This window comes from Myotis myotis, unplaced genomic scaffold (genome assembly GCF_014108235.1).
Source record: "Myotis myotis isolate mMyoMyo1 unplaced genomic scaffold, mMyoMyo1.p scaffold_m19_p_19, whole genome shotgun sequence".
Taxonomy (NCBI): domain Eukaryota; kingdom Metazoa; phylum Chordata; class Mammalia; order Chiroptera; family Vespertilionidae; genus Myotis; species Myotis myotis.
Window position 1 is genome coordinate 25,823,777 of NW_023416323.1, and position 24,771 is coordinate 25,848,547.

The 24,771-nt window shown below is 39.3% G+C and overlaps 1 protein-coding gene and 1 pseudogene across 2 annotated transcripts in view; both read left to right on the forward strand.

The window, feature by feature from the left end:
- Positions 1-24,771, forward strand: part of GLG1 (golgi glycoprotein 1) — a 115,519-nt gene that overhangs the window by 35,575 nt on the left and 55,173 nt on the right. The gene's annotated exons all lie outside the window — the stretch shown is intronic.
- LOC118674689 lies at positions 14,248-20,558 on the forward strand (annotated as a pseudogene).

A 24,771-nucleotide genomic window follows, 5' to 3' on the forward strand; every position in this document is an offset into this window, starting at 1 on the left:
ATTGATTTCAGAGAGGAAAGGAGGGGGAGAGAAAGAGATAGAAACATCAGTGATGAGAGAGAATCATGGATAGGCTGCCTCCTGCACACCTGACACTGGGGATTAAGCCTGCAACCCGGGCATGTGCCCTGACTGGGAAACAAACCCTGACCTCCTGGTTCATAGGTCGATGCTCAACCTGAGCCACGCCAGCCGGGCAAGGTAGGGTGATTTTTTTAAAAAAAATCAATAACTAGGTGCCTCAGGTAAATTAAATCAGAATATCTGGCAGTGGTTGCTGGGATTGAATATTCTTAATTATTTAAGGTACTATTATTATTGTATTGCAAAAACAATGTTTTTATATCTTTATCCACATACTTCGCTCTTTTCTCCTCATACCTTCGTGCATCTTTGATCTTCCTGGTGGGATCCCCTTCTGCCTATAATACAGTCTCTAGAATTTCTTTTAGTGAGGGTCTCCTGGTGGCCAGCTGTCAGGTTTTGTTTGTCTGGAAATGTCTGTTATATTCTATTTTTTAAAGATATTTTTGCTGGATCTAGGCATCACTTATCTATTTTTGGGTAACAAACCATCCCACACTTGTTGACACAAAAGCACTGTGTGCCCATGAATCTGTGGGTCAGCAATTTGGGCAAGGCTCAATGGAATTACTTTTCTCTGGTCTGCATGGTGTCAGCTGGGCTCATTCATACATCTATAGCCACTTGTCAAGTCAAATGGGGCTGGACAGTCCCAGATGGCCTCACATATATTACTGGTGGTTTACTAGAGTGAGAGAGGAAACTGGGCAACATATCTGTCATAATTCACCTTAAACTTCTTCACATGGTGACTGGGTTCAAAAAGCAGTATAGAAATGCCAAGCCCCAGTGCACAAACACTCTGCCATCCTATTTGCAAAGCACTTCAGCTGTCAAACCTCAAATTCCAAAGTGTGGAGAAATGAGGCATCATCTGTTGATGGGAAGAATGACAATGTCATATTCAAAGGGGTGTGCATACAAAGTGGGGGAATTTGTGGCCTTAAAAATCTATCACAGTATTAAATTTTAGGTTGGAATATTTTTTTCTTCAAGCACATTTTCTTCTTTCCACTGTCTTTTGATTTACACTGATGCTATTGAGTACTTAGCAAATTCTTATTGCTTTTTAAATTTTCTGTCTTTGTGTTCCCTCATTCACTACAATATGTCTAGGTGTGAACTTACTTTTGTTTGTCTGGCTTGGGCTTTATTGAATATCCTTGACTTGTTATCTTTTATCCTTTCTAGGAAATTCTCAGCCATTATTTGCCTCTGCCCCCACTCTCTCTCTTCTAGAACTTCAATTAAGTTAGATTTTTTGCTGTTTTTCCATGTCTATATTTTTGTGTGTAAAGGTTTTATTATGTACAGAGTGGGAAGGGTGGGGACTCAGTTCTGGGCAACTGCTTTCCTCTTGGCAGCCAGGGCATTACTCAGCTCCTCTTGCTTCCTCTTGGCATGAATGTGTGTGTCCTCTTTCACTTCTTGATGAATTTGCCTGTTTGTCCTTGGAGATCTTGAGCAGCTCCAGAGGACTGTGCTTGTACGAAGCAAAGCTGCATACCTCTCAGATTATGTCCTCACAAACTCGCTGTGCTTGGTGAGCATTCACAGCAATGCTCAGCTTGCTCATGTTCTTGGTTACTTTGTGGCCCTTGTTGAGGCCATAGCCATGGGGCAGTGCAGAGCCGTGGCTCCCGCTTTTCATTGGCTACTGCGTTGGAAGGCTCCATTTCTATTAACCTCTTCTAAATGCTACATTCTGGATCATTTCTTTCTATTTATCTTCCAGTTTACTAATTTTCTCTTCAGTTACGCTTAGCTGCTTAACTCTTCTACTTTTTTCTTTAACCAAATTAACCATGGATCATAATTTTTTCCTTTTTTTTAGAACTAAGGTACAATTCACATGCAATAAAATTTGCTTTTTTTTTTTTAACTTGGTGTGCAGTATATGAATTTTAACACATGTATAGATTTGAAAGGTTTGGAGTGGACCAGCGTCGTGCACCTATGACATGAGGCTGTAATATGTACCAAGGAAATTTTTATTTCCGTCTTGGTGCAGACAGGCTGAGACCAAAAAAGGAATCAGCATTGACAGAAAGGGGGGAAAGGCTTTTATCAGCTCTTGCTGGCAGTTTCTGCTGGCGTAAGGGTCCTCTGGTTATCTAACTATGCTGTACTCAAGGCTGCAAGCTTTCTGCAAGATTCCTGCTAAACACAGTTAAGTTTCCTCTGCCCCATTTTATTCTCTTTAACCCTTTCAAGATTCATTCCTTTTGTGTATAGATGTATGTATGTATGTATGTATGTATGTATGTATGTATGTGTGTGTGTGTGTATATATGTATATATGCTTTCATCAGTATCACACTCTTAGTGTTGTTTTATAGTAAGTCTTGAAATCAGGAAGTATGAATCTTCTAATTTTCTTTTTCAAAGTTGTTATGATCTTCTAGTTCTAATCTCCTAGATCACTTTTTATATTTTCCTGTTCCCTGAAGATTTTTTTTCAAGTTTGTCTCATTTCTTTAACTTTTGTACCATGGGATTCAGCTTTAGTTTTTGAGTTTCTTTCTTGAACAATATTTATGAAAATTGATATGTCATGGCTATCATTCTTTTTTAGAAATTTTTCAAACAACAAAGAAAACTTACTTTTTTAGTCTTGCAGTTATATAGATGCATTGAATCCTTTTGTAATTCTAAGAGACCATCTTTGTAGTTTAAGCTTTCATTGAACACAGTTGAAAATTCAAAATTTTTCATTTTCTGCCCTTCCTGGCAGAAAGGAGAACACTGACAGAAGAAAATATTTCGTGATGATATGGATTAGAAGATAAATGTAAAGAGACAACTAGCAGCATCTTAGTCTTAATGCTTTCCAGTACGGTAGCTATCAACCATCTGTAGTTATGGAGCACTTAAAAAGTAGACTTGTTATGTGGTATAAATATAAAGTATACGTGGGTTTCAAAGACTTGGAACGAGAAAAGAAATTTAAAATAGCTCAATTTTTAAAATTTTGATTACATTGTTGAAATAACATATATTTTGGGTTAAATAAGATATATTTAAATTAATTGCACCTGTTTCTTTTTACTTTTTAAATGTAGCTACTAGGAAATGTAAAATTACATATGTCGCTCATCTTAAATTTCTTTGGGGCGGCATTGGTCTATATAACATCTCCTTTTGCTAGGAAAGAATGTGACAGTGTTTGTACATCTTATATGATGTTTTTGAACCAAAGTTTATTAAACAAATGGACAAATACTGAAGTTAAGTGTATATACAAAGGTGACTAGAAGGAAATAGATGATGTAGAAATGAAAATATTCTTTGAATTTATTCCAGGTTTTTTTTTAAATTAATAATCTGAAAACCCTGGCCGGTATTTACTCAGTGGTTGAGTGTCAATCAATGAACCAGGAGGTCATGGTACGATTCCCGTTCAAGGCACATGCCTGGGTTGTGGGCTCCATATCAAAGTGGGTGTGCAGGTGGCTGCCAATTTCTCACCAGTGTTTCTATCTCTCTTTCCCTGTCCCTTTCTCTCTCTCTAAAAAGTCAATAAAAATATTTGTGTGTTTTTTAAAGGAGGATCTGTTATGGGTTTAGCAAGGACCTTCAAAGGCAAAGTGAGCTTTTGAGCTCTCCTATTATCTGGGTACCCCTTTCCTTCAGCTTTGGCTTCGTAATGCCTACAGTATTGTTAGCTTTTTATTGCTTTTAAGAGACTTTTTTATCTTTCAACATTTTCAGTTATTTATATTTTGAGCCGAAACCGGTTTGGCTCAGTGGATAGAGCGTCGGCCTGTGGACTGAAAGGTCCCAGGTTCGATTCCGGTCAAGGGCATGTACCTGGGTTGCGGGCACATCCCCGGTGGGGGGTGTGCAGGAGGCAGCTGATCGATGTTTCTCTCTCATCGATGTTTCTAATTCTCTATCTCTCTCCCTTTCTCTCTGTAAAAAAATCAATAAAAAAAATATATTTTGAGGGTTATTCCAATAATCTAACCCACCCTTATCAGAAATGGATTACGACATCTTTTTTTTTGGCTTCCCTATTCACATGCACACAAGATTTAGGATACTATTGACTAAGCACTTTGCAAAGAGAAGATAATATGTAGAACTATAAAAATTAAATAGGTGAAGAGTCACATTTTAGGAGGTAGAACCTGAGTTAAGTCAGTAGGCACTGTTCATTTCAATTTAAACACACACAACAGACAAAAACTTGCTTTTGTTAAGTTAATAAAAGGATGAAACAAAATATTTTTTGTTATCATTGGGCTTTTGAGTTGGCCAGATCTGATTGTGGCTGTCATAAGGTTGAGTGCTTACCAATATGGAAAATTCAGGCTTGGTATGAAAAAAAGTGGTTACCAAAACACTTACTGACGGCTGCTGTAGGGCCTGGATGACAGATCACCCACTCCATACTCATGAGTTGTGGCATGTCTAGTGGAAGTTAAAACTTTTACATCAACCTGAAGGTAGCGGAATTCAGTAATTTATTTATTTTATGGTTCAATTCTTTTACAATGAGCTGTTTTTCTAAGCTACCTTATGTGTATGTGGCAAAGCAATTGTAATTTGACATTCTCCAGTTTAAATCTACAGGTGAGATATAAAAAAATATCTTCGAATTATTTTGTTTCCTAAATATTTGTTTCCTTCCACTGAAACAAATCTTTCTTACCCAGTTATTTTTATTACATTTACACACTGCTATAGCCAAGGAAATTATCATTTTTCTTAATAGTTAATAAGTGCCTTTGCTTGCCAGTCTTCTTTAAGGATGTGGTTTACTATGTTTCTCTGGGCTACACCAACTAGGAATGAAGGTATTTAAGTATTTTAGGAAGATCAAATATTTTGATAATTTATAGTAGGCTGTTGCTGTGATTCTTGGATCTTGAGGTTAGCTGTTTCAAATTAGATATGTTTTTTCTTGAACAGCAAACCAACGTTTTAGAGCAGTGTGTCAGCGACATGGCAGAGGTGAATCACATTGGTGTGATGGTGAATGAATGCCTAATAACTGGTACTTTTGTCCCCACTTATATTTAATCTTGTAGTTGATAAGGCAAAAGAAGAAATACATTAATAAATGTAGATGTGCCGTAAAGAACGAAATTTTTGCCCCTTATGTGATTTGACAACTGTGTGTGCCTTTTAGTATGCATTAAAATCAGGACTAATGTTTACATTTTGTGCAGTGAATTATGTCTAGGATCATTATCATTTGAGATAGTCACTATAAAGTCAAACTGGAGTTATTCCAAACATTAAATAGTTCAAAATGCTTTGAATTGCAAAATTGAGCGTGTTAATATTTACCAGTCTGTAAACATTTACCACATTTTTACATCAGTATTCTAGCCGCTTTGTTATGAAAACATGAGCAAATTCTCTTCCTACACTTGTCTTTTTGTTTAATGCACTTTTTTTTCTTTTCTGCTTTCTCTCTTGACTCTTGTATCCTCATAGTAATTGTAGCAGCAACTACTATAGATCAACAGCCACAAAACTCTTTTTTGGTTGGTTTTGTTTCAGACCTATCTCTGAGATGACAAACAGGACACATTCTTTCTAGGACTGCTTAAAGTCATCATCAGCTTCTGGGCCTTACAGAGAGGCAGGCGTTTTATTTTTAACTGGAGGCCTGGTGCATGAAAATTTGTGCATGTACCTTGGTTGCCCTCTCGCAGTCCAGGAGCCCTCAGGAGATGTCCGATTGATGGCTTAGGGAGCGGGTCTAAGCCTCAGTCTGGCCTCCCTCTGCGGGAGGCAACCGGCAGGCTGGGGGATGGACGGCGCCAGCAGGTGAGTGGCGGGACCTGGCCCCAATCGCTCCGCTGCCCCCGCTTGTGGCTTCCCTCTGTGGGAGGTGACCAGTGGGGTGATGAGGGGGGGAGGACAGTACCCCCTCCGCTGCCGCCGCAGGTCGTTGCCACCCCCCTATCACTGTCCCCTCCCTCTCCCTGCTGGCACCGACCTTGGCTGGCCTGGCGCCAGCCCCGCCCCCCACCAACCAGTCATTCCACTGTTTGGTCGATTTTCATATTAGGCTTTTATTATATAGGATAGTTTCACAAAACTCCTGTTTGACTTGTTCTGTTGTGAGACCATCATTGAAATCCCCTTTGGGGTTTCAGCATACTGTAGCTGCAGCCAGGGATCTGATAATAGAATTTAATACTGAGATATAAACTCAAGTTCCATCTACTCATTAAAAAAACAAAGTGAAATAAAGAAGTGAAAAATTAGTAACTCTTCTAAGCCTTATTAAAAGATGGGATTTAGGCCCTGCTGGGTGTGGCTCAGCAGTTGAACGTCGACCCAGGAACCAAGAGGTCACCAGTTTGATTCCCGGTCAGGGCATATGCCCAGATTGCAGGCTCGATCCCCAGTGGGGGCGTGCAGGAGGCAGCCAATCAATGATTCTCTCTCATCATTGATGTTTCTATCTCTCCCTCTCCCTTCCTCTCTGAAATCAGTAAAAATATTAATAAGAAGGGATTGCCCTGACTGGTTTGGCTCAGTGGATAGAGTGTCAGCCTGTGGACTGAAGGGTCCCAGGTTCGATTCCGGTCAAGGGCATATACCTTGGTTGCGGGCACATCCCCAGTGGGAGGTGTGCAGGAGGCAGCTGATCGATGTTTCTCTCTCATCGATGTTTCTAACTCTCTATCCTTCTCCCTTCCTCTCTGTAAAAAATCAGTGAAATATATTTTAAAAAGAAAAAGAAAAAGAAGGGATTTAGGACAAATCCCATTGAGATTAGGTAATGTAGGATATGAAAGTGTGTCATGTTACTTTTGGAGAATATTAGAAGTTGCTGTCAAACGTGCTTCGGAATTAAACAGGCCCATTTGCGAGAGTATGTAATAATTAGCTTTGGTGTTTTAAAAATATGTTCTCTTTTCCCATATCTCCTTAAATTTGGGTGACTTCATTGCATTTAGCATATAGTGTGCATAATACCATTAGATTTCTTTAAAAGAAAAAAGACCTAGTTACTGTGTTATTGGAACCTTAAATAAACAAGGGCTAGATTAAAGAGTAAAATTATTCTAATGTTTCTTTCACCTTGGTTTTATCAGAGTGAGCTTTAAGTACAGGTATATGTTCCTCACTATATTTAGGAGATATAATTCTATTGAAGTCCTATCCAAACTAGCTTAAGCTAAAAGAGAATTTGTTTCATATGGCTTTGGGCGTAGCTAGATATTGGCGGCTCAACCTCTTAGTTGAAATGATTTCTCCTTAACATCTGCTTCTGGCTGACTTCTTTCACAGCCTCCACGGGATGGCAAGGTGGTCAAAGTAGCTCTTACCCCCACGTAGCCATTTGTGCCAGCATTATTTGAAAATGTTTTATTTGTCATTGTCACAGTCCCTGAATCATTTAGGAATGCTATATGTGTATGATTGGAGTCATTTGCTGTACCCCTCTCTCAGGAATGAAGTCCCACCTAAAGCACTTAACCAAGAATAGGACTAAGAGTAGACATTGTCTCTGGGGAGAGACAAAAGTTCACCACTTCTTTCATTAGAATAAAGACATACCTGTCAATTTGCTCATTTCACATTCTAAAGAGCTGGCATCACAAATTTCACTGAAACTACTGTGAGCCAGGCTAGAGCTGAGGGAAATGTTCACAACACAGGTAACTGAACTTAATGTGTTCCTCCTACCAAAAACAAAAGGAGATCCTCTCCCTCCCTCCCTCTCTCATCCTCTCATCTTAGAGGTCAGTGCCCATGTTTCATAGCCTGAACTACAGATTCCACTTTATCATAGTCAAGTTTTGCTGATTTAAACAATTCTCAACATTAGGTTTAATCAGCAAAACAAAACTTCATTATTAAAAAGTTCTCAAGGTTATTGATGAGAACAAACAAATGGAATCTATGGACAATAATTTGGTAAAGGCCAAGGAAAGAGGAGAGGTAGGGGGAGGTGGAGGTGGCAGTGGGTTGGGGAGGAATTCTGCAATAATATCAACATAAAAATTTTTAATAAAAACATAATGATTTTAAACCTTTCCTAGTCAGAAATGTTATTAGCATTCTGTGAAAGCAGAGAAAAGTAAATGATATTTAGGAAACTCACATTTTATTTCATCAACAAAGTAAGATATGCCCCTCACCCCCTTTGCCACTGTCCTACCATTCTTTATTTCTTATCTATAATAATAAAAGCATAATATGCTAATTAGACTGGACATCCTTCCAGACATCCTTCTGGATGACCTTCTGGATGAAGGTGGGGCTGTGAGGGAAGCCCAGGTCCCGGGTGCCTGCCGGCAGCTAGAGGGAAGTCCGGGTCCTGGGTGCCAGAGGGAAGCCGGTGCCAGCAGCTGGGGGAAGGAAGGCCTAAACTTGCATGAATTTCGTGCATAGGGCCTCTAGTACAGTGGTTCTCAACCTTCTGGCCCTTTAAATACAGTTCCTCATGTTGTGACCCCAACCATAAAATTATTTTCGTTGCTACTTCATAACTGTAATTTTGCTACTGTTATGAATCATAATGTAAATATCTGATATGCAGGATGGTCTTAGGCGACCCCTGTGAAAGGGTCGTTCGACCGCCAAAGGGGTCGCGACCCACAGGTTGAGAACCGCTGCTCTAGTATTAAATAGTTGGAAAAGCTATATACCACAGGATCTCCCACTCATAGATCAAGAGACAGGATTGGATTCCTATGGTATAACATATGTAGTTTTAGTCAAGATTTTTTACTATAAAAAGTTCAAAAACACCAAAAATTTTGTGGAGAGAAGTCCTTTTCTTCTAGTAAAAAACTTTAAACTTTCTAGTAAAAGAACTTCTAGTATTCAAAATCAAGGTTTATAAAATGATGAAATAACCTATAGGCTCTTATTGTTGCTTGTTTCCATCTTTTCTCCTATTGGATTGCTTTTGCTTTCTTATAGCAAAAGCAAAAGGGATTTTTTGTGATTTAGGAGAATTAACTCTTACTGCAATATCAAATTAAATAGGTGAATTATCACTAGTTTATAATTGTCCCTGTATGAATTAGTGACTATTTTGTTGTTGTTAATTATCACCCAAGGATATTTTTCCATTGCTTTTTAGAGAGCAGTAGGGAGGGAGAAAGGGGAAGGGAGACATAGAAATATCAACGAGAGAGAGAGAGAGACATCAATTGGTTGCCTCCGCCCTCATCAGGGCCAGGGGTCGAACCTGCAACCCAAGTACATGCCCTTGACCAGGAATAGAACCCTCGACCCTTCGATGCGTGGGCGGATGTTCTAACCACTGAGAAACACTGTCCATTAGTGACTTTTTTCACATAAATCTTTTAAATCCTTGACTAATTGTTGCTGAGCCATTGGCCAACTTGTATTCAGGAATGGGAGCACATGCTAATAATTAGCTCAAGGGAAACAAAGTTAAATCTGTTGCCAATCCATATGTTTTGGAACATCTGATGTTCCAAAGCAAAATTCAAGAATGGGTTTATATATTCAAAACCAAGTTCCTTAGTTAGCAGAAATAAGTGAGAGAATTCCTGGGAATGATCCTTGTTCTTGCCATTGAAGGATGAGTTAGCAGGAGACTTCTTTTCTGCCATTTTCTGCAGCCTGTGAAAATTTTGCCACTGCTGCACTATATTACAGAAACGGAGTAACACACAGTTATTAACAGTTGGCTTGGTGTTTTATGCCTGGTTATTTTACACAGAAACACAAAAATAGTTGCAAGTCATTCTTTGGAGAATGGAATCACTTTTTAAAAAAAACTTTATTGATTTCAGAAAGAGGAAGGAAGAAGGAGAGAGAGTTAGAAACATCAATGATGAGAGAGAATAATTGATCAGCTGCCTCCTGAATGCTTCCTACTGGGGATGGAACCCGCAACCCGGGCATGTACCCTGACCCAGAATTAAATCGTGACCTCTTGGTACATAGGTCCAAGCTCAACCACTGAGCACACCCTCTATCTGATATCACATTTTAAATGTACTGATGGAGTTGACGGTTTAAATAAAAGTTGTGTTACGTTTAAGCTTTTTGTTTGTTTGTTTTTTTATAGTGGATCCTTTCATGGCATGAATAAATTGATCTATTTTATGTTTTGTTAATTTGGAACAAAGCCACTAAAAAAGGACAAGATTATGATTTGGGGAGTTTGGTGACCTGATTCAGTTTTCAAAGAAAGAAAAATTAAAATTTGTGAACATTTAAAAAACCACCACAGTGGTCATTTGATCAGTTTGTGAGAATAGTCCATCTAGTTGGTATTTTCAAGCAAGCTATAACTCATTTTTTTAAAAGTTTTTTTTTTCTTCTATTTTACCACAAAAATTTTATAAAATAAACAAAGATATTTTTCTTTTTATATTAGCATCTCATCTTTATTTGGGTATTTATCAGGGCTTGCTTAAAAACCTTTTGCTGAAGAAGTTATCAGTCTGGGGCATGACTACATAACATGACCTGCCCAATTAGGAATTTATGATTTATTAAAGCTCCCCCTTTTTGTCCACAAATTGTTTAACACTGAGTTAGTGTAATAGAATTTAAGAGTTGATGTCACAAAGAGTGTTTTGCCCTAGCTGGTTTGGCTTAATGGATAGAGTGCTGGCCTGTGGACTGAAAGGTCCTGGGTTAGATTCTGGTCAAGGGCACATGCCTGGGTTGTGGGTTCAACCCCCCATAGGGGGTGTGCAGGAGGCAGCCAATCAATGATTCTCTCTCATTATTGAAGTTTCTATCTCTCCCTCTCCCTTCCCCTCTAAAATCAATAAAAATATAAAAACAAACAAACAGAAAACAAAGAGTGCTTTGTTTGGGGCAAATTATGCTCAGAAAATGAAATTGTCTTTGCCAGTAATTTATTTAACACAGGTTCACTGTGGGATTTATAATTTATGATAATTTACAAATTAATAACATAGGATAATGTCTCTTAATAAGTCAGTAAATAAATAACATACTCCAAATGATAGATTAATGATATCATTGTTCCAGGCCAACAGGAGATTAAAGAAATAAGGTTCAAATTTAGTTGAGGCGCACCTTCCTACAGATTGGTTCTTGGTAAAATCAATCCTTCCAGCAGGTGGCTTAGGTCTCTCACCTTCTGGGGCACAAGCGTTGGCCATCAAGGTGAGCTGCTCTGAAGGTTATTACTGCAGGACTTTACATGGCTTGCACCACCGCTTACAAGTAGTAACCTGGCCAAGGCAGGAACATGTCCCTTCTCTTCCAATAATGATCTGTATTTAGCATACTTTGTCTTTCTCATACCAAAGGCCCAAGTACTCTTACTTCAATGGTTCTTGAACTTGAGCATCCATCAGATCACTTGGAAGCCTTGTGAGAACACAAGATTCTCAGTAGCTTAAGTGTGGCGTCCAAGAATTTGCAGATGCTGATATTGACGCACTTGAGAACCACAGGAGCTTGTGTGAATGATTTTACATATTTGCATTGTCCAGGCCAAAGCCCTCCATATTTTAATGTTATTTGAGTTTACAATTCACCTTACTCTGCATACTTACGTTTATTGTGTACAAGGTATTGGGTGGGCAAGAAAATGGAGGAAAGGAGAGGGAAAGAGGAGCATCAATGTGAGAGTGAAACATAGATCGATTGCCTCCTGCATATGTATCAAGAGGTTGCCAGTTTGATTCCTGGTCAGGGCACATGCCCGGGTTGTGAGCTCCATCCCCAGCAGGGGGTCTGCAGAGGCAGCCAGTTGGTGTTTGTCTTTCACATCCATGTTTCTCTCTCTCTCCCTCTCCTTTCCTCTCGCTAAAATCAATAATAAAAACATATCAAATCTTTGTCTTATCACAAAGACAGAACTATTACCCAGTTGAGCCATGAATTGTAAAAGTACAATCTTTTTGAAGACTTAAAATTAAAAAAGACTTTTTTAATTTAGAAAATTTGTATGTTTTAAATTTGGGATTTATCACGTTTCATGGCCCAAAATAGCACATGTGATTTTTGGCAGCTTCTGTCCTGCTCATGCCAATGAAAGCAGCACCATATGGTATGACTGCTGTTACATTAGGAAACGCACACCCTTTGGAGACATTGCCTGGCATAAAGCAGAGCCTCTGCTCCTCATATGCTTAACCTTTCAAGCCAAAATATTGACCAAGATATATTAAGATTTTAGGATATCATGGTATCCTATCAGCTGAGTCTTACAACTCTTTTTCCTACTAGCTTTAACATTTAGCCGCATTATGAAAACACATACTCAGAACTTCATGGAGTCTCTTACCCAATCACAGAAAGAAGCTTTTGAATGATTATTGCAAGAAAAGAAAGTACGTACCTTTCAGAATGCAACCAATAAGTGTTTTCCCTTTACAAAAGAGTGAAGTTCCTTTTTATTCACTTATTTAGTAGCAAATTTTAGTTGAATAGAGAACATTTAAGTTTTATGCAGAATCTTTGTTGACTTAGACTTTCATTTGTTATTTTAGGGACGTAATCACCTTCGCTGTTTTGTTTGGATTTCTTTTTCTTCCTTTTTCAGTTCCTCTCCCCTTTCAACATCTCTTCCCTCCCAGCAAACTGAAGAAAAATGCAGGTCCTTTGTGCTCCTTATATGAGGTTGACTGATACTCATCCATGGTCACTGCCATGCACCTCACCACCACTGCCCAGGATACTTATCTTCTAACTTTCCTAAATAGGTGCTTAAAGAAAAATGAAGCAAGCCGAGATTTCACATGAAACTGATTGATTTATGAAGCAGAGAGTTACCTTTATATATGTTATGATCAGCTCCTATCTAATTTTTAGAAATTCTTTAAAGATTGTCTTTGGGGGCAGGGGGAGTTTAAAGAGACAAAGTTGGTCCCAGGTTGCGAGGCACCCTTCCACCAGCAGCCTCCGGAGAGGACGGGTATAAATGGAGCAGTAGCTTGCCCGGCCGCCTCTCTCCGCTTTGGGGCCCAGCAGACTGAAGAAAACAAGAAAAAAAGATTTTTTGAGTTTTTTTTTAAAACCTGAAAATCTTTAAAACCTGAAAACAAAAGAAAAAGGAAAAGCAAATCCTCCTTACAGAACCCACAGGGAAGGGACTTTTGCAAGCTTCCAGCCTTCCCTTGCCTGCCACCACCACTGCCTCATTTGGGCGTCTGTTGGTCCTATTGGTCCAGCAGTCATGTGGTGAACTGCCGTCATCCACATGCCTCCTCTCTGGCTGTGGAAGCCCCTCTGCGTGGCAGCCCCGCCCCCTCCTCGTGTGCTCTACCCCTGGGGTGGAGCTTAGAGTCGGCACTGACAAATATTTACTATTTCTCTCTTCCCCTGGCTGCTGTGATCTTAAACCATCAGAAGCCCATGGCCAGTATTTATAGAGAAATGCATGTCCTGAGGCTGTGTGGATACTGTTTGGTTGCTTCTTGAAGAATTATTTAATAGGAAAGGGAGTCCCCATTTAATAATTTTTAAAATTTTTATTTTGAAATTTGGAGGTTTGGAACAGGACAGCTGAAAATTACAAACTCCCTGGGAGAGTCATATTGTTTTGTGAGCCTTTTGTCTACTGTCTTGCAGTCTGGAATAAGCCATCCCTGAACTCCTCTGCCTGCTCCTCTGTCTCTGAGTCTGTGCCAGCTGCTCTCATCTTTTTTAAAAAATATATTTTTATTGATTTCAAAGAGGAAGGAAGAGGGAGAGACAGATAGAAACATCAACGGTGAGAGAGTCCTTGATCGCTGCCTCCTGCACGCCCCCTGCTGGGGATCAAGCTCACAACCCAGACATGTGCCCTTGACCAGAATCGAACCTGGGACTATTCAGTCCATAAGCCGATGCTCTGTCCACTGAGCCAAACCAGTTAGGGCGCTTCTCTCATCTTCACCCTGCCACCTGTGAGCCCTGGTGCCAAGAAGAGCCCCCTTCTGTTCTGTGTGGCCTCTTACAAAAAGTCCTCCTGGTGGACTCAGGTGGTGGGGACTGATGAGGTGAACACTGCAGCCAGCTTGTGTTTGTTTTTTGTTGTTTTATGTACTAAAAATATTATTTGTGTAGAAAGCAGGCGCATAGAACATCTACTAAAGGAAAAACATAAACTCTGGAAAGCAATCCACCAGATGCTTCACAGCGTTGTGGCCGGGTGGGGTGACGGATGACCTGGTTTCTTTATTGTATTTTTTATGCTTTCCATAATAAACATGTGTTGCTTTCACAATCTAAGTACATACCATGCACTCTCCACCCAGGAAATTGGGACTAATCTCTATCAATGTAATCCAGCAGGCCTCCAGGACCCTGACAGTCATCCCCCGCATAAATAAGGAATTGCCTTCTGTTGTCATCAATGAATGGACAGACCAGTGTCCAGAGGGTGGGAAACACCTGGGGAGTCCACAGTATAGTCTTGGGGTAGTTGGCATCCACCACCTTGATGATGCACAGCAGGGCCTTGATGCCAGTTCTCCGCAAGTTGAATGCCTGCTTACAACTGTTTGGCCCAGTAACATTGAGGCAGTTTTTATTAAGTATAAGTCAATACCAGTATGTATTCCTGATTTACTATTTTTAAAAGTAGTACATCTTAGTTTAGACATTGACTTCTCAATGCCAGTGTTGCCTCCCAAGTCAGTGTGATAAGCAAGTGTCTCTTCACATTTCCTGCACTCGCATGTCACCGAGGCCGAGCGATATGAAAAGTTCAGTCCTGCAGAGCCTGTGCTGTCTGTCCCCGTCTGCTGAGACAGGATCCCCTGCAGCTCCTGGGCTTTACCTATGTCAACTTCCAGCAGCTCGCTGACGCTGAGCAGGCCTTAAATACCATGAACTTTGATGTGATTAGGGAGCCCCATCATGTCGTCTCAGAGGGATATCTCTTTGAGAAAGTCTGATGTGGGAAACATCTTCATCAAGAACCTGGACAAATCTATAGATAACAAAGCACTTTGTGTGACTTTTTCTGCTTTTGGAAACATACTGTTCTTCAACGTGGTATGTGATGAGAATGGCTGGGGGGTTATGCCTTTATTCACTTCAGGACCAAAGAGGCTGCGGGCAAGGCCATGGAGAAGATGAATGGCATGCTCCTCGATGACCTCAAAGTGTTTGTGGGCAGATTCAAGTCTCAAAAGAGCAGGAAGAGTGTGGAGCCAAAGCCAAGGAGTTCACCAGTGTGTATATCAAAAACTTTAGGAAAGAGGTGGATGATGAGAATCTGAAAGAGCTGTTCAGCCAGTTTGGTCAGACTCTAAGTGCCAAGGTGATGACAGATCCCAGTGGGAAATCCAAAGGCTTTGGCTTTGTGAGTTACTAAAAACATGAGGATGCCATTAAGGCCATGGAAGAGATGACTGGAAAGAAAATCAGTGGGAAAGTCGTTTTTGTAGGCCATGCACAGAAGAAAGTGGAGCAATAGGCTGAGTTAAAACAGAAATTTGAAGAGCTGAAAGAAGAGAGAATAGCTGATACCAGGCAGAGGAATCTCTACATTAAGAACTTGGATGACACCATTGATTATCAGAATTTAAGGAGTTTTCTCCTTTTGGATCCATCATCAGTGCTAAGGTAATGCTGGAGGATGGGAGAAGCAAGGGGTTTGGCTTTGTCGGCTTCTCATCTCCTGAAGCAATCAAAGCAGTCACCAAAATGAACGGATGCATCATGAGTTCCAAGCCTCTTTATGTTGCCTTGGCCCGTAGGAAGGGAAAAGGCTCTGCATACTTGACCGACCAGGATTTGCAGTGGGTGGCCGGAAAAAGAGCACTCCCTGCAGGCCCATCTTAAATCAGCTCCAGCCTGCAGCTGGTGGCTGCTTTGTGCCAGCAGTTCCACAGGCTTAGGGAAGGCCCTGTTACACACCTAACCAGTTAGCACAGATGTGGCCTGTTCCCTGCTGCCAGTAAGGTGGTAGGCCTCACAGCCTCCAAGGAATGCCAAGTGCTATATGCCAGCCTGGGCCTTGTCCAACTCTTCACCATCTGGCTCCAACTGGGAATGCTCTGGCCTCTTGTGGCTTCCCTACTACCTTTCAGAGAATCAGTGCCCCCACAGGTGTGCAGAATTTAGCATCTAATGCTGCTGTTGCCTCTGCGGTCCGCAGCCGTCACTCTGCCTGCCATTCAGCCTGCTGTCCATGTGCAGGGGCAGATGCTGGGAGAACGTTTGCTTCTGCTCGTCAAAACCATGCATTAGAACCTGGCAGAAAATATGGGAATGCTGCTGGAGATCAACAACATTGGACTGCTGCACATGCTAGCGTTCCCTGAGTCTCTCTGCTCTGTGGTTGATAAAGCTGTCTGTGCGGTTCTACAGGCTCATCATGCCAAGAAAAGCTGTGCAGAAGGTGGGTGCTGTTGCTGCTGCTACCTCTCAGAAAAGGAAAAACTGATTGAAAAGCCAAATAGCCAACCCCCCATGGAATTCAGCTCAAGGTTTGAAGGTTTTTCCAGCTTGTTCTATGGACCGCAACACCAAAAACCACAAATTGCAAATTTAATAGGTTATTTTGTATCAAAAAGTCAATTATGAAGCACCTAGAAATTTTCAATTAAAAGACTGTATTCTCTGGGTTCTGTTATGTCCCAGACAGTGTTAAGTTTTACTTTTTCTATTGTGGGTGTTGTCTCCCCATCCCAGAAATTGGTTTTATTTTATGTACCCAAGTCTTACGTTTCTCAATTTAGAAAAACAACTTCATTTAAAAAAAGAGAAGTAAAGTTGTCCTCATAAGACAACTAGGCTTGTAACTTCATTCAGAAGTTCTCTCTTTTTTCCTTCAGGTCTAATTTATTGGTACTTATTTGTAATGAGCAATTTCTCCTGGGGAATTGGATTTGAATAAATAATGGTGATGAATTCCTTTAGAGGTGTGCAGAGGAACTCCTGAAATATAATTCTTGATAATCCTTTCCTCCATCTTAGTTCTTTTTCATCAAAAACCAAAATAGTAGATCGCTTCTCAGCCCTTTGGCTATGATCAGGTGTAAAATAGTGGACTTAATTTTCTGAGACTAGTGCTCTTTGACATCCGTATTTAGTAATTTCTTCTCCTATCAGCTTGAAGTCATTGCACAATTTTGATCTTAATTTGGGACTATTTTAGAGAATTAATGTTAAAAGGAAAAATTCAGGAGAAGCTGTTTATTTCATTGTGACCCCAGTGACTGACAATTTGCCTTTGGAAACCTAGAGATCAGATAGAATTTCTGTCAACCAAATACCAAATGTGTGTAGAATGCCAGTGTGTGTGTGTCTTGTATTGTGATAGCCCACCTTGTGATTACTGCCTTTCGGGAACTTCCCTAAATGTACCAAAGAAAAATTCTGCCCAGAGACTAGGGGGTTTTTGCAATCTACCAAGAATTTATTTCATTAGTATTCTAATATTTTTAGGAAGAATTTCAAGATATATGTAAATTAGAGCCAAATTTATGTTCACAAAATTAGTTGTGCCGTTGCCTGCTCTGTGACGTCATGGTTGCACCAACTAAGAATTAATTAAGAACATAGATTTGAAATTCTTACTCAATTTCAGGTTGAATAAAGTGTCCCTTCTGAGATATTTTTAGAATCGTAGAACTGCTAAAGGACTTGCTGTGTGAGTCAGGTTCTCATTCAGAAACTGGTATTGAATATCAACTTTCAAACTTTGCATTTTTCATTCTGAATTCTTCTTCTTTTCTGAAAATGCAAGTTTAAGCTGTCATCCGTGGATTAAGTAAATTCTTTATATGTATCACAAGAATACAACTTTAGATATCAGACCATTTAAATGATCCCTCTGTTTAAAAGTGGATTTTTTCACAGATGTAAACTGTTGTGAGTTGGTAATTATGCTATTGGAATTGTCAGAGAGCTTCAGAAAGATATGGCTCTAATTTTTATGAGAGAGGTTTGAAAAAATGTATTTTTCTTTTTTCATCATAGTTCAAATTCAGAGCATTCTAATGACAGAGGATGGGATTCATGATTGACTATGATGAACAATTGCATAGTCTTAGCCAGTCAGTTAGTTGCTTTCTTCATTATGCAGAAAGAAAGCTAATTATGAAAAAATGTTTGAATTTTGTTATAAATGGAAATGGTAGCCTGAAGTCAATACACAGATGCAAGACACTTTTGTTGTATCTTATCTATTTTGGTGGTAATTAATTATGTAATCCCTGTGTACTTAATCTTAAATTCTAAGGCAATGGTGATTAGTCATCTTTAGAAAAGAATCTTCTGTTCATTTTTTCTGTTTCTGATATTTTTAGAGTATTATAATTATAACTAAATTATTGGTGAAATAGGAAACAGCTTGAGGAGGTAACTTACATTTATAGGAATTGCTTTTGTTTTTTGTCTTTTTGTTGTTGTCAATCCTCACCCGAGGATATTTTTCCATTGATTTTTAGAGACAGTGGAAGGGATGGGCCCTCGTTTGTGGGGATCTTGGCTATCATCTTTTACCCTTTTAAAACTCAACATGTTCTTGTAGAAGTAACCGTACATTATTCTTGGCATTCAGTTTTGGGCTGCTCCTCAGAGCTGTGCCTAAAGTAGCATCCCAGTCAGTAGTGTGCTCCAGCACCTGGGACTGAGAGGAATATGACAATAGTAAGAAGCCCCTCCATGTTTACTACTGTGTGCAGGCAGATGGTCCTGGTGCTTGAGCAAAAGGAGTCTGCAGGAGCTGGCTGAAACGAACCAAGGAAGATGCAGGGGACCTTGACTGACAACCAGCTGAAATGATCGGAACCTTTCTCTGAACCCAGACCAGAGGCAAATATTTAGATCAGGAGGAAAAAGCATTTTTTCTTGACTACAGGACTGGTTCCTTCCTTTATGTCCCAGCAAAAAGCTTTGTATTGCTTCCCATTGATTCTTCTACATTCAGTGAGGTCTTTGAGTCCTGCTTTCTAGAGATGGATTTTTCCAAATCTTTCTGTGTTTAGGTATTTTGTATTATTTTTGGTCCAGTTAGTGTAAATTTCTTCAGCCTTTAGAAGATCAGTACTTTATAGTTTCTGAAGTAGCTGTTCTTATTCCTTCTTTAAATTAATAAATATTTAAAGATTTTAAAAAAGAAGATGTAACTATACAGTATTTCCCAGCTGTTACCCCACCACCCCCTGGGGAAGCCCATAGGTAAATAACAGTAAATGAAATCGCCACTCTCTGTACTATGTTTAGCATAACATTAATTTGGATTATGGGAAATCATTATTGGACCAATGTTCAGGTTTTATTAAAACTTTGTACCCCATCACACATTAGGAGATGCCAAATATGTAAACCTAAGAATGGTCACCATAGGGTTCCTCACTATCTCATTCAAGTCTCTGCTCTCTGCCAGAATGTGCCTTTCCAACGCTTACCCCTGTCTCATCTTCCACAACATACACAAAGCATCACAGCATCAAATCACAACCTCCTTTTAAGGCTCAACTGAAATGGACCCTCCTCCATTCGACTTACTGATTTCCTTTCTGTCTTACTCGTGGGGGTTGGTATTACTTTTTTCATGCTTTAAAATAGCAGGCCCTTCCCTACCCCTACAATCTCCACACTCTGCTTTGTATGATGGTAGGTAGAGATTTGTGCTTTTTCTCTTCTACCACACTAATTTACTAGCATCTGTAACCTTTTTTTAATCTCCCACTGAACCTGATAGTAAATCCTTTTTGAAAAGATGGATGAATGATAAAGAATCATACAAAAGAACAACTCTTCAGTGAATCAGAACATAAAGCCTTTGTTGATCGCTGACATTTTAGAAAAAACTATACCTGGATACAAATAGGAAAAATTAATCCTGAGCCCAGAATAAGGCACTAAGAAGAACTTAATTATGACTCTGAGTAAGAGTCAGTGTATACTTAGTGAAAGTTTATCAAGACTAAAAGACTGGGCTTATCTAACATTACTAACTATATTATATTGAATTTGCTTTATTGATGGGTAGAAGTGGGTGGTTTGGACCAAGTTAATAAATGGATTGCTTATATGGTTTCTTATAAATAAACTCCCAGGAGAATTTATTTACTACTGCAGTAGAATGTCTCATCAGAAGGAGGCATCTGGTTGTTGCCCAGCCTTCAGATTTTGTTAAGACCATGAAAGCACTGACACTATTAGCATTTTTTTTGGTTTGTTTTCTCCCAGGCGATTAATAAACAGAGTTTATTGTCACATAATTTTGTGCCAGGTATGATCTGCTGGGTAGTTCAACTTCAATCTATGTAACTTTAGAATGTTCCATATTTTAAGACACAATCCACCTCCCAAGCAGAAACAGACAATATCCAAGTTAGTTTTGTGAACCTTTAATATCTCCTGCCAAACTCATTAACTCAGCCTGCTTACCTTGGGGAAATCATAGTTCCAGACTTGTACTTTCTGTAAAAACCATCCTCTTAAATGAATGTGATGGTTGAGCATTCAGACTCGAACTTTTCAGTCGTGTATTCTGAAACCTGTTTGCTGTGACTTTGACCAGCAGAGAATGATTAAGATGAAGAAGGAAACCAAAATCATAATATGCAAATGATCAGCATTAAAGGATGTGGAATTCAGTAGTATTTCTACTTTTATATTCCACACCTCAGATTTTATAGATTCACAAAGCTAGAAAGAATCTCAACCATCTTAAACCAGTATTTCTTCATCTTTTCTTGTCTTGGATTTTTTTGAGATTATGATGATGGCTGTGGATCCCTTGTCAAAAAAAAATGTACTCACATATAAAAGTTTATATTTAGATTTAAGGCATTTTCTCTCCTAAAGTCTGTTAATAGCTCCTAAGTGGAAGAAGTCCCTTTTCTAGTCCAATGTTCTCAGGGGTCTGGAGAAGTTAAGTGACCCACCCAAAATCAAACTGCTTCTCTACTGACTACTTCAGTTAGTCGGTCATTCTTCCACCATTCTGTTCCTTTCCTTAAAACCAATTCTGTCCCTGGCCATTGAGTGTAATCCTGTGAAACAAAAGGTTGCCAGTTCCATTCCTGGTAGGGCACATGCCCCAGTGTGTGCAGGTGGCAGCCAGTTCACATAGATGTTTCTCTCTCTCCTTTTCCCTCCTTTCTCTAAAAAAAATCAATTTAAAAATCTTAAAACAAAACAAAAATACCAATTCTGAATTTACAAAACTTAAAGGAAGGACTGGGGGTGTTAAGCTTTAAAATCGACTGTTTCAGCTTTGGCTTACTCAACTAGGAGATTAAAGTACTGTAATACCCAAAACATTTAAATCATTGATTTAGAAAAGCCAAATGAAGTTAGCAAGGTTGTTCTTTTTAAAAAATCCTCACCCAAGGGTATGTTTTTACTGATTTTAGAGAGATAGGAAGGGAGAGAGGGAGATAAAAACATCAATTGATTGCCTCCCAGGGACCAAACCCGCAACCCATGTATGTGCCCTGACTGGGAGTTGAACCCGAAACCTTCCAATTTACGGTACAACACTCCAACCAACTGAGCCAGACTGGCCAGGGTTAGGAAAAGTTTTTTATAACTTGCTGTGGTTATTCAAAGGCTAATCCAGAATTTCTGATTGATCTAATTATTCCACCAGTTTCTTACCTGGGCTACCTACATCTAAATTCATCATATATCTGTCAAATCATTCCAGAGCAGTGATTTTCAACCTTTTCATCTCATGGCACACATAAACTACTAAAATTCTCGGACAGCTATTGTGTTGCCTGTTGTCGTATTTTTTATTTGACAATCTAAGGGAAAAGAGGTTGGTGCCCTTGACTAAACAAGCATTACATGTTTTAAAAATTCTTGCAGTACACTGGTTGGAAATTGCTGTTCTAGAGCACTAGTTCTGTTTATTCATCATGTCTGCCTTTCTTTTTCTTGTAACTCCCAAAGGCCCCCAGCTCCCCATCACTGTGCTTAACCTGACCTACTGAGCCTTTTGGAGGAGGTACCAAACTGAAAGCATAAATCCAGTTTTATCTCCTAGGAGTGTACCTTTCATCACATTACTCAGTTTCTCTGTAAAACTGAACACATTACCACTTATCTTCCAGCCTGTCGTGTTGTAAGAAATAAATGTAGCCCCTAGCTCAGTTAGTTGACAGCTTTCACTATTTCTTGCTATAACCATCACATTCTTCATTGAAGTCAGGCAGGTGTCTCCCTTTCTCCCTTCCTCTCTCTAAAGACAATAAGTTAAAAAATGACAACAGCCAAAAACAATAGCTATTCAGTGTGAATGAATCAAAATTATAACCTTTTGTCAGATGGGCAAAAAACATATATTTCTTGGTGTGCTGAACAATTTTAGTAATTAGTTTATGTGTGCCATGAGATGGAAAAATTTGAAAATCACTGTTCTGAACCACTATTATGTCCTTTGATTGTAAAAGCCCTTTTAAATTCCTAAAATTAATTATTTGCCATTACACTTAGAAATTCTTCATAGCTCTTTAGTTCTATGAATATCAATGGCTTAACATCATAACCTTGTTCTTAAGGTATTTCTATGTTGTCATCTTCTCGTTCTGAATCTAGAATGAAAGAAAAATAAGAAAAGTTGATTGTTGATTGCAAATCAAAGCAACAAAAGCGATGAAAGCCAAACACCAGTCTCCAAATTTGCAGTTCATTTGTTTCTGTGGATTAGGTCATTCCTTTATCAAAAGTACAGTACTCTGTAATTAACAAAGAAATTCATTAAATTAGATCATAATTGTTACCAATTGCAATTTAAAGGTTTTGGAATTTGTTTGATAGGTATATTAGTCACTTTTTTCTTTAAAATTTCAAGGGCTTATAATGACAAATGTTTATTTTTCTTGCTCATGGCTATGTGGGTCAGTTAGCATGGCTCTGCTCCGGGCTCCTGGTTGGATTTAGGTCTGCTCCGCGTGTCTCCTTGTACTAGCAGCATCCTAGACATGTTCTTCTCAGGAATGTGAGAGCACAAGTCAACCACCCAAGCACATTTAAAGTTTATGCTCATAATATCTCCTTAGCTAAAGCAAGTCCTAGCCTAACGTCAGTAGAGCAGGGTGTGTGTGCCAAGTCCACAGCAGGAAGGTGTGCAGTTACAGGGTAAAGGATCCAGATATCAAATCCTATAAAGGGTGACAACTGAGGAAAATAACTCAGTCTACCACTATATAGGGAAGCAAGTCATTAAAACAATCATATGTTTGCTATTATAGGTTCCTTTGGATTGTAAACATGACACTTTTTTTCCCCGTGGTAACTCACATGTTATTTGACTAGGTTATTTTGAAAATTCCCCAATGCTCTGAATTTCTTTCAAGAATGCCCCTTTAATATAAAGTTATTTAGTAGAAATTAATATGAGTAAAAATTTATAGTGATATTAATTGCCTTCCACGTTTTGTTTGAGAAAGAACTAGGATTGCTGATTGGTTGAAAAATCTAAAGGAGGGATAAAGTAGAAAACTGCCTAAACAAAAAGCATTCTTGCCTGGCCAGAGTGGCTCAGTGGTTGAGCATCAACCTACGAACCTGGAGGTGTCAGTTTGATCCCGGTTAAGGCACATGCCTAGGTTGCAGGCCTGATCCCCAGTGGAGGGTGTGCAGGAGGCGGCCGATTGATGATCTTCTCTCATCATTGATGTTTCTAACTCTCTCTCCCTCTCTGAAATTATATATATATATATATATTTTTTTTTAAGTTAAAAATAAAATGGATAAAGGAGATGTGTATTTAAAAGCTATGCAATATTGGGCATAACCTAGTCCAGCTTTTTTGTCATGAAATCGGAAGTTTATCTCTGGTACATGTACCTGGCTTTACAAAACAGATGTATTCATGGGAATATACTAGTATATATAATTTCTGTTTTTTTTAACTTTCTATTTTTAATTATAAACTTGCAAGATTATAGACGTTACAACATTATAGAAGGTACAAACATAGTACACAGAGCTCCTGTGTACCCATCACCCAGCTTCCCCTAATAGTGACAGGAGACTAATTTTTAAATCATTGATGGACCTCCTTTGCTCTCTTAAATAAGCCTGTTTTCTTAGATATTTAATTTTCTTTTTTTTTAATTTTAATATATTTTTTATTGATTAAGATATTACATATGTGTCCTTGTCCCCACGTTACCCTCTACCCCCGCCCCATGCCCTCACCCCCCCGTTGTCCGTGTCCATTGGTTAGGCCGATATGCTTGCATGTAAGTCCTTTGGTTGATCTTTCCCCCTTACCCCCACCCTCCCCTACCTTCCCTCCAAGGCCCGACAGTCCAATCAATGCCTCTCCGTCTCTGGATCAGTCCTTGTTCATCAGTTTATGTTGTTCATTATATTCCACAAATGAGTGAGATCATGTGGTATTTATCCGCTCTCCAGTTCCATCCATGCTGTGGCAAATGGTAAGAGTTCCTTTTTCTTCTTCCTCTTCTTAAAGAATACCTTTCAGCGTTTCATACAATGCTGGTTTGGTGGTGATGAACTCCTTTAGCTTTTTCTTATCCGTGAAGCTCTTTATCTGACCTTCTATTCTGAATGATAGCTTTGCTGGATAAAGTAATCTTGGTTGCAGGTTCTTGCTATTCATCACTTTGAATATTTCTTGCCACTCTCTTCTGGCCTGCATGGTTTCTGTTGAGAAATCAGCTGACAGTCGTATGGGTACTCCCTTGTAGGTAACTGTCTTTCTCTTGCTGCTTTTAAGATTCTCTCTTTGTCTTTTGCTCTTGGCATTTTAATTATGATGTGTCTTGGTGTGGTCCTCTTTGGATTCCTTTTGTTTGGGGTTCTCTGCGCTTCCTGGAC